This window comes from Pan paniscus, chromosome 14 (assembly GCF_029289425.2).
Source record: "Pan paniscus chromosome 14, NHGRI_mPanPan1-v2.0_pri, whole genome shotgun sequence".
Classification (NCBI taxonomy): domain Eukaryota; kingdom Metazoa; phylum Chordata; class Mammalia; order Primates; family Hominidae; genus Pan; species Pan paniscus.
The window spans coordinates 96,083,211-96,091,711 of NC_073263.2; the positions used below are offsets into that span (position 1 = coordinate 96,083,211).

Sequence of the window (8,501 nt, forward strand, 5' to 3'; positions counted from 1 at the left end):
AGAATAGGGAAGAAGGGATGCAAGACCCCAGAAATGCCAGTGTATAAAACCCTAAGTCAGAGGTCAAACAGGGCTCTTGATCTCTCAATTTGCCCGCTTAGCCCTCTTCCAAGTGTACTTTACTTCCTTTCATTCCTGCTTCTAAACTTTTTTTTTTTTTAAGAGACAGTCTCACTCTGTTGCCCAGGCTGGAGCGCAGTGGCATAATCTCAGCTCACTGCAACTTCCACCTCCCGTGTTCAATGGATTCTCCTGCCTCAGCCTCCCGAGTAGCTGGGATTACAGGCTTGTACCACCACGCCCAGCTCATTTTTGTATTTTTAGTAGAGATGGGGTTTCACCATGTTGGCCAGGCTGGTCTCAAACTTCTGACCTCAAGTGATCCGCCCACCTCAGCCTGCCAAAGTGCTGGGATTACAGGCATGAGCCACCGTGCCTGACCCTGCTCTAAACTTTTTAAAAACTTTCACTCCCGCTGTAAAACTTGTGTTCATCTCTCACTCTGCCTTATGCCCTTCAGTCGAATTCTTTCTTCTGAGGAGGCAAGAATTGAGGTTGCTGCAGACTCGCATAGATTCACCATCGCTAACATTACCTTGGGCAGAGTGCTCAGACCTCAGGTTGTCTGAAATGAAAGTCACTATCACCCCAGAACCTGCATCCTTTCCCTACTCTTTAGAAATGTGATAGCTGGTGGCACTCCTGTTAAATCTTTCCATACCTAAGAAATCTTGGCTGGGCACACTAGCTCATGCCTGTAATCCCAGCACTTTGGGAGGCCAAGGCGGGTGGATTACTTGAGGTCAGAAGTTCAAGACCAGCCTGGCCAACATAGCAAAAACCCATCTCTACAAAAAATGCAGAAATTAGCCGGGCGTGGTGGCGGGTGCCTGTAATCCCAGCAACTCGGGAGGCTGAGGCAGGACACTCCCTTGAACCTGGGACACCACTGCACTCCAGCCTGGGCGTCAGAGTGAAACTCCGTCTCAAAAAAAAAAAAAAAAAAAATATATATATATATATCTATATATATATATATATATATATATATCTTCTCTGGGTGAGGACCCACTGCTCCATAGAGCCTTTTCTGGTGAGCCAGACAAAAACTTTTATTTCCCTCATACAAGTACCTGTATGTTTATGCACACCTGTCTTAACTACACATCTCAACAGCTTTTCACTTACAGTAACATTTAGGAGGTAGCAATGTTAGCTGTCTAACAGACATAGCTTATGCTTAATTCTTGCAACCCTGGAAAGGCTGTTACGTATAAAATGGGGATAATAATATGTACTTCATAAGGTTGTTATGAAGAGCAAATAATGCTGGCTCGTAGTGGGAGGTTAGGAATTAATGTCCAATTAGAGAATGAATGAATAAGAGAGAACACACAGTAGTTCATAAATATGAGTTTCCCTTCCCCCTCAAAACAGCAGAACCAGAAAACAAGCAAGACCTAAGCATACATCTCACAATGGTCCTTCATCTGCTGTCCAGCAACCCGCCACCTCACTAAACTGACTATTCTATTTTCCAACGACACAAATAGATAGATATTTCTTATTTTTAAAATTTAGATCTACATCCCTGCAACTTCTCCCCTTGGGTCCTGGCTCAGTTCCCACCAGCCATACAAGATAACATCAGGCGCCTGGGCCTCCATTTTCTTTCTAGGACACCCAGTTTGGCCTTGGGGTGGGCTCCCACAGGTAGCTGGGAAGCTGATGCCCCTGAGTACCCACGTCCACCCACACGTGAAAACAAAAAAAAAAATCTCAGAAAGTAATTTCGAGCACGGGTCAAAGTTCTGTTTCACACTTGCAGGGGCAAGACAGCAAAAGGAAAAAGCTGGTTCACAGCAACCGTCTTAGGAAAGCAAGGCCTCTTTTAGAAACAGAAAGGAACGTCTAGACCCGTGGCTTGTTTAAACACCCGCTGCTAGGCCCCACCGCCAGAGCTGCCTATCCAGGGCCGAGAATGTGCATTTCTAAGTAGTTCTCAGGCGGTGCTGATGCTGCGGATCTGGGGACTGTACTTTGAGAACCACCGGTGCAGACCCTGGCTAACGTTCTTTAGTCTGATGCGTCGGGGAGCTGTAAAGCTGCCATCCTTCACCGGTGGGCAAGTAACCTGGTGGCGCCACCCCAGGGCCAGACCCAGGGCCGGCCTCGGTGCGCCTCTAGCCACAAATAACCAGCACTGGGTTCCGCTCACCGGCAACGCCAGGTGGGGGCCATCTGACCACTCAACAGTTTTGCTTTTTCTTCAAATTCGGATACTTAGAAGGAATGCGATGAAATTGGGATGAAGGTGTTTTGCTGGCCCCGTGGACAGACCAGACCTCCTCCCATTGGAGCCTCGGGTCTCACACCAGCCCCCCAGGCGGCGCGCGGCCCCGTCTCGCCACCGCGGCCCGGGTCGTTCGCGTCTTCCGGCGCCGAGGGTGCCTCTGGGTCCCGCACCAGGCTCCGTGGCGCGCACGCGCGGCAGCTTCTTCTAGCCCCGCCAGGAGACGGCCCGAAGGCCTATGCGGCGCGGCCTCGCTCCTGGGGGTGGTTGGGAACGACTGTTTCATTTCCTCCTTCACCCTTCAAATCTCAGTTTTTGCTTGGGCTTGAAGGAATGGGCCAGGGTATCGTGGACGGAGAGTCTTACAAAATTTGAGTTTTTGAGGTCAGAATTTAAAAGTAGCTGCCGAAACCCGGGATCGAACCAGGGACCTTTAGATCTTCAGTCTAACGCTCTCCCAACTGAGCTATTTCGGCACGTTGTTGGTTGTCTTCTGAGTAAACTATCACTGAGCGCTTTGCGTCCAACTGGCTTGCTTGTCTTTTCCTGGTGATCGTGTACAGCATTTCTTCCTTGTCCTGTTAAACGGTGTCGTCGGAATTCTTCCACCTCACTCCTTCTACGCTGCCACTGGGCGCTGCACACGCGCCTTACTTTCTTAGATTGCTCTCGGCGCGCGCAGCCCGCACGGCCCAGGAGCTGGGTCCAGGCCCCCGATGGCGGCTCCTCGGGATGCTGGTTCCGTCCTCCCAGGGCCGGTCCCCGCGAGATCCGAAGCAGCGGGGTCGCCTCGGGGAGCTCCTGCCCAGGCCTGGTAGCCCCTTCCCGTCGATCTGCCCCTGCCTGTGACTATCCACGTTCGTCACCTTGCTCCCCGAAAAGTTCCAGGCCCCAGGTGAGGAGCCGTGTAGGCCCAATACGATTGGATGAAGGAGTGTACGGGGCAGGAATCGTCAGACTGGCCTCTGGAGAGGAGTTTGCAGCCTCTCCGGCTCCGGGCCCGGGAAATGTCCACCTTAATCATCACCTCTTTCCATGGAGCCTGACTGGCAAATAAATGCTGGGTGAGCTCACTAACGATGATTATTCAGTCAATGCTATTTCCCACACGAGTCAACAAATGTTTCCGAAGCACCCACTACGTGCCAGGCTCATTCTTTACTTCCCAAACGTCTTACTTTTTCCATTTTTTAATTTTTGTCTCCAATTAAATTGTAATCTCTCAAGGCAGGGATCTTACCCTGCTCTTTAGAGCTTTGCATTTAAGTGGAAGCTTCACAGCCAATTTGGATGGATGGATGGATGGATGGATGGCTGACTTCAAATGCGAAAGAGAAAAAAATACAAAATTAGAAATTTTTGCAATCTCTATTTTCTCCGCCAAGCCTCCTCCCTTATAAGAAAGAGAGTTTCTTTCTGGGTTCCTTTATTGTGCCAAATCCAAAAAAGAGCAGAGGCTTTGATGGTATAGTGGTTAGCATAGCTGCCTTTTAAATCCAAAAAAACCAAAGAGCTTGAGATTTAACAGAAGTCAGCAGCTAAGGATGAGAGAGAGACCAAAGAGAGCTTGGGGCTGGACAGAGTTCAGAGAAGGGTTTGGGGAGCTTGGAGTGGAAGAGGGAGAAATTTTGGGCAGCCGCCCTGTGAGGATCGTACATCTAAAAAGAGATGGGGAAAGAGGCCTTTAACAGGCTTTCATGTATGTTATGAATGTAGCTACCTTTCCCATTCTCCTCAAAACACTGCAGGCAAGACGAATTATTTTCAACAACTCTTGGGCTGCTGGCTGGCTGTTCCTTACTGGATTCAATCATGAGATAGCTCAGCTTCTTAAATTTTACAAAAGTTGTGTCTTTAGGTTAAAAATCAAATCTGGGAAGTCTCAAAATATATGTTAGAGAGTGATGGGATAACACACGTATGGGCTGGGACATGGTGTTAGTGTCTATCTTTCTTGGTCTCATAGTCACACCTGCAAACCAGCTGCTTCGTGCATTGTCACCTGGGAAATGAAATCCTAGGTAACTAGGAAAGTGGCAGGTAAGTTTTGATGGGATTTAGGCTGGGGGTGGGGATAGGTAGCAAAGGTCCAAGCAGGATCTAATGGAAAATGGAGGAACAGGATAAGAGAGAGAGGAGAAGGAAGAGTGCAACCAAGAAACATTGCTTTGTGATTTAATGCGATGAGATCCCTTGGCAAATTGTGAGATAATAGACACTACATTGTCATAGTGACCATTTGTTTAGTAAAAGTTGATTTTAGAAAGTAAGTGTTGTGAGAGATGTCATGGATAAGCTGGGTATCCAGGAAAGTCCTTGTTTATATATATTGTCCCGGAACTCTCCATGGTAGTAGCCTCTTCACTGTTAAACAGTTGAAAGTAAGGCTGGACGCGGTGGCTCATGCCCGTAATCCCAGCACTTTGGGAGGCCAAGGCAGGTGGATCACTTGACGTTAGGAGTTCAAGACCAGCCTGGTTAACATGGTGAAATTCCATCTCTACTAAAAATACAAAAATTAGCCGGGCATGGTGGCGTGCACCTGTAATCCCAGCTACTCGGGAGGCTGAGGCAGGAGAATCAATTGAACCTGGGAGGCGGAGGTTGCAGTGAGCGGAGATTGTGCCACTGCACTCCAGCCTGGGTGACCGAGCGAGACTTTCTGTCTCAAAACAAAACAACAACAACAAAAAACAGAAGTGTTTTGGAATGACTGGAAGATAAATAAACAATGTGATCACCTACTTTATTAACTTTGTGAAAGCCTCAGCTTGATGCTCTCTGGGTTTCTCCCCAGGTTTTCCTGTTAGTGAAAAGATCTTCAACATCAATCCAATATTTATTGTTGCTGTTTTACAAAGGAGACCGAAAGTTTCTGGGACTTAGTGCCACGGTCCCGAAACTGCAGCCACCTGGGGCACTGAAGAATATTTTACATTTTTGAGAGAAACACAGGGATGCTTGGCATCTGTGGGACGCTATGCAAACTACCCAGTAGTTCATTGTTTCGACAAGAGATTACATTTCTATCAGTGATGTCATCTCTTTCAGCATGATAAAAAGTACCCATGAATCAATGGGGAATATGAAATTAGGGTTGAGATGTCCAATCTGTTTCCAAGCTTGAGAAATTGTACACTGTCCAGGATACACACATCCCACCAGTAAGTTAACTGTGGTGAGAATGAAATTAGGGAGTCTCTAAGCCTACTCTGGCTTGGGAGGCTGCCCTTGGAAAAAAAAAAAAGAATGAAATAAAAATGTAACTTTTCTTTCAATTTATATGTATAATTTTTTTCAAGTGGCTACGAAGTTGTTGGACATAAATCCTTATTAAGTTATTTGGACCTGAGTACTTAATAAAAGGAATTGTTTGGCATTTCTTTTGGCCTGGGGGCATTGGAAAAAATTACTGAGACAGTAAGAGCTGTCTGTGAACAGAGAAAGCGAAAAACAATTATTATGAGTTTGGGGAAAACCTTGCTTTACTCAGCAAGATTGCAGCGCAAAGAACTGTCAGAACATCCAAGGAGACCAAGCACCACAGGCTAAGTAAAGTGAAGTGAAAATCTGTGCACACACATCATAGTAAGAAGAGACAGGTGATAAAGAAGTTGGCATTCAAAATGAGGATAAAGATGTTGAAGAAGACTCCGTGTTGAAAAGAAACTGTGTAAGCTGCAGCCCTGTTTTCCAAATGAGCTCACGGATTTTGGCCAACTCCAGTCTAATTACCTATGATTAAAAAAAACAGCTAATTACGAGAACTAACTAGCAGATCTGAGAATAATAAAACTAAAGAGAGTATGTTGCATATAGTTATAACAGCTAATAAATTTTTGTGGGTTTTTTTGTTTGTTCTGAGGTGGGAGTCTTGCTCCATTTATTGCCCAGGCTGGTCTCGAACTCCTGGGCTCAAGGGATCTTCCCAGGTAGCTGGGATTACAGACACACACAACTGTGCCCCACTTCTGATAAAAATTTAAATGGCTGTTAATTAATCTCTCCTTCAGTTTGCTCCTTGGGATTCCACAGTGCACATGCATACACACACACACACACGCACACACACACACATTTTTGGGGGCCTCTGATTTTAATCAATATTTCTTTAAAGTATTTTAAAAATGATGGGGGTATGTCAAAAGGACCTAGGAACCAGTTTGAAGGGGCTCCTACTGGCCAAAACTGGGACAATCTGAGCATCAAAATAAATAAGAATATTAATGGATTATTTACCCTTTGAATAAAATAAAAGTCCTTTAGTACAATAATTGTGTGGTGGATGCAGGGGAGGAATTGAGGATTCTTATAGCTGAATGAATTGTGCAGACTGACAAATTTGGAGGTAGTGGTAGCACGGGATATCACCATTTTCCAAACATCATAGTAAAGATTGATTCAGTCAAGAATCATCAATGGATGTTAAATCTAAGGGGGGACAGTTAAACGAGGAGCAGGATCATTGCATGGCCTCAAAGTATTTCTCCACAGATTGCTTAAACTGCACAGTGGAGAAAACGGACAATGCCATGATCCGGTCATCAAAATTAGCATCACCAATGTAGGACATTCGGTCATCACATGCCTTCTACTGTGATGCCCTGTAAAAGACACAACACACACAGTGCTCCAGGCAGGGAAGCAGAACCTAACTTTAATCATGGAGCAGCATTATACAAACCCCAAGTAAAGGTCATCCTAGTAAATAAATGGCCTGTATTATTCAAAACTGTTAAGGTCATGAAAGCAAAGAAAAGCTGAGGAACTGTTCCACGTGCAAGGAGGTGAAAGAAACACAACTCAGTGCAATGTGTAATCCCAGACTGGTTCCTATTCTGGAGGAGAAAATGCTTTAAAGGGTGCTATTGGGACAACTAATGAAATTGGAACATGAGCTGCAGATTAGATGAGTGTGTTTTATCAATGCTAAATTTCCTGAAGTTGGCAACCATATTTAGGTAAGAAATATCCTTGTTTCAGGAAGTACATACTGAACTATTAAGGGATGAGAGACAATCCACTCTCAAATAGATTCTGAAAATAAATAATAGTATGCATACATATTATTATATATGTAAACATATACACACATGCATGTGTGTATATGAAGATAATATAAAAAAAAGAAACAAATATTAAAATTTGGCATATCTGAGTAAAAGGTATATGGAATTCTTCTGTATCATTTTATAACTTTTCTAAAAATTTGAAACTCAGACCAAGCACCGTGACTCACACCTATAATCCTAACATTTTGGGAGGCCGAGACCAGAGGATCGTTTGAGCCAAGCAGTTTGAGGCCAGCCTGGGCAACAATAGGGAAACTCTGTCTCTACAAAAAAAAAAAAAAAAACAAATTAGGCCGGGGGAGGTGGCTCAGGCCTGTAATCCCAGAACTTTGGGAGGCCAAGGCAGGTGGATCACGTGAGGTCAGGAGTTCAAGACCAACCTGGCCAACATGGTGAAACCCCATCTCTACTAAAAATACAAAAATTAGGCAGGTGTGGTGGCGTGGCACCTGTAATCTCAGCTACTCATGAGGCTGAGGCAAAAGAATCGCTTGAACCCGGGAGGCAGAGGTTGCAGTGAGCTGAGATCACGCCATGCACTCCAGCCTGGGTAACACAGTGAGACCCTGTCAAAAAAAAAAAAAAAATACCCTCAGATTTGTTTTTAAAATAAAAAAATAAATAAATAATGTTTGGTGGTCTTCTTGAACCAAGACAATTTCAGTTAGAATCATACTATAGCTAAGAGCTGGAAGAGAATTTAGCATTTATTTTGCCTGACCACAAATTTTACGCTAATGCTCCGGAGACACTAATAAGTAACTTGCTTGAGATTACCATATCAGTCTTCTCGGGCTGCCATAACAAAATACCGTAGACTGGGTGACTTAAACAACAGAAATTTATTTTTTCACATTTTGGAAGCTGGGAAGTCCAAGATCAAGGCTTTGGAGGACTGGGTTCCTGGTGAGGGCTCTCTTCCTGGCTTGCCGAGGCCACCCTCTCTGTGTGCCCACATGACCTCTCCTCCATGTGTGTATGCGTGTGGAGAGAGAAGGCTTCCACATCTCACAAGGCCATCAGTCCTATCAGATTAGAAACCCACACTTAGAACCTCTTTAGCCTTCATTACCTCCCAAAAACGCTATATCCAAATACAGTCACATCGGGGTTAGGGTGTCAACATATTAATTTTG

At 45.1% G+C, this 8,501-nt stretch overlaps 1 protein-coding gene and 1 non-coding gene across 9 annotated transcripts in view; both read right to left on the reverse strand.

Annotated features, from left to right (window-relative positions):
* Window positions 1-3,325, reverse strand: part of DCT (dopachrome tautomerase) — a 141,194-nt gene extending 137,869 nt beyond the window's left edge. For 6 of the 8 annotated variants that reach the window (XM_034936852.3, XM_003832022.5, XM_055096899.2 and 3 more), the window contains exon 1: window positions 2,219-3,314. The gene's annotated coding sequence lies outside the window, so the exon portion shown is untranslated. Of the gene's footprint in view, window positions 1-2,218 lie in introns of all 8 variants that reach the window. The other 2 variants (XM_055096901.2, XM_034936851.3) reach the window with 2 other exon arrangements.
* TRNAF-GAA (transfer RNA phenylalanine (anticodon GAA)) lies at window positions 2,697-2,769 on the reverse strand. Its single transcript has one exon. It is a non-coding gene; the product is annotated as a tRNA-Phe (tRNA).
* Window positions 3,326-8,501: the final 5,176 nt, after the last annotated feature.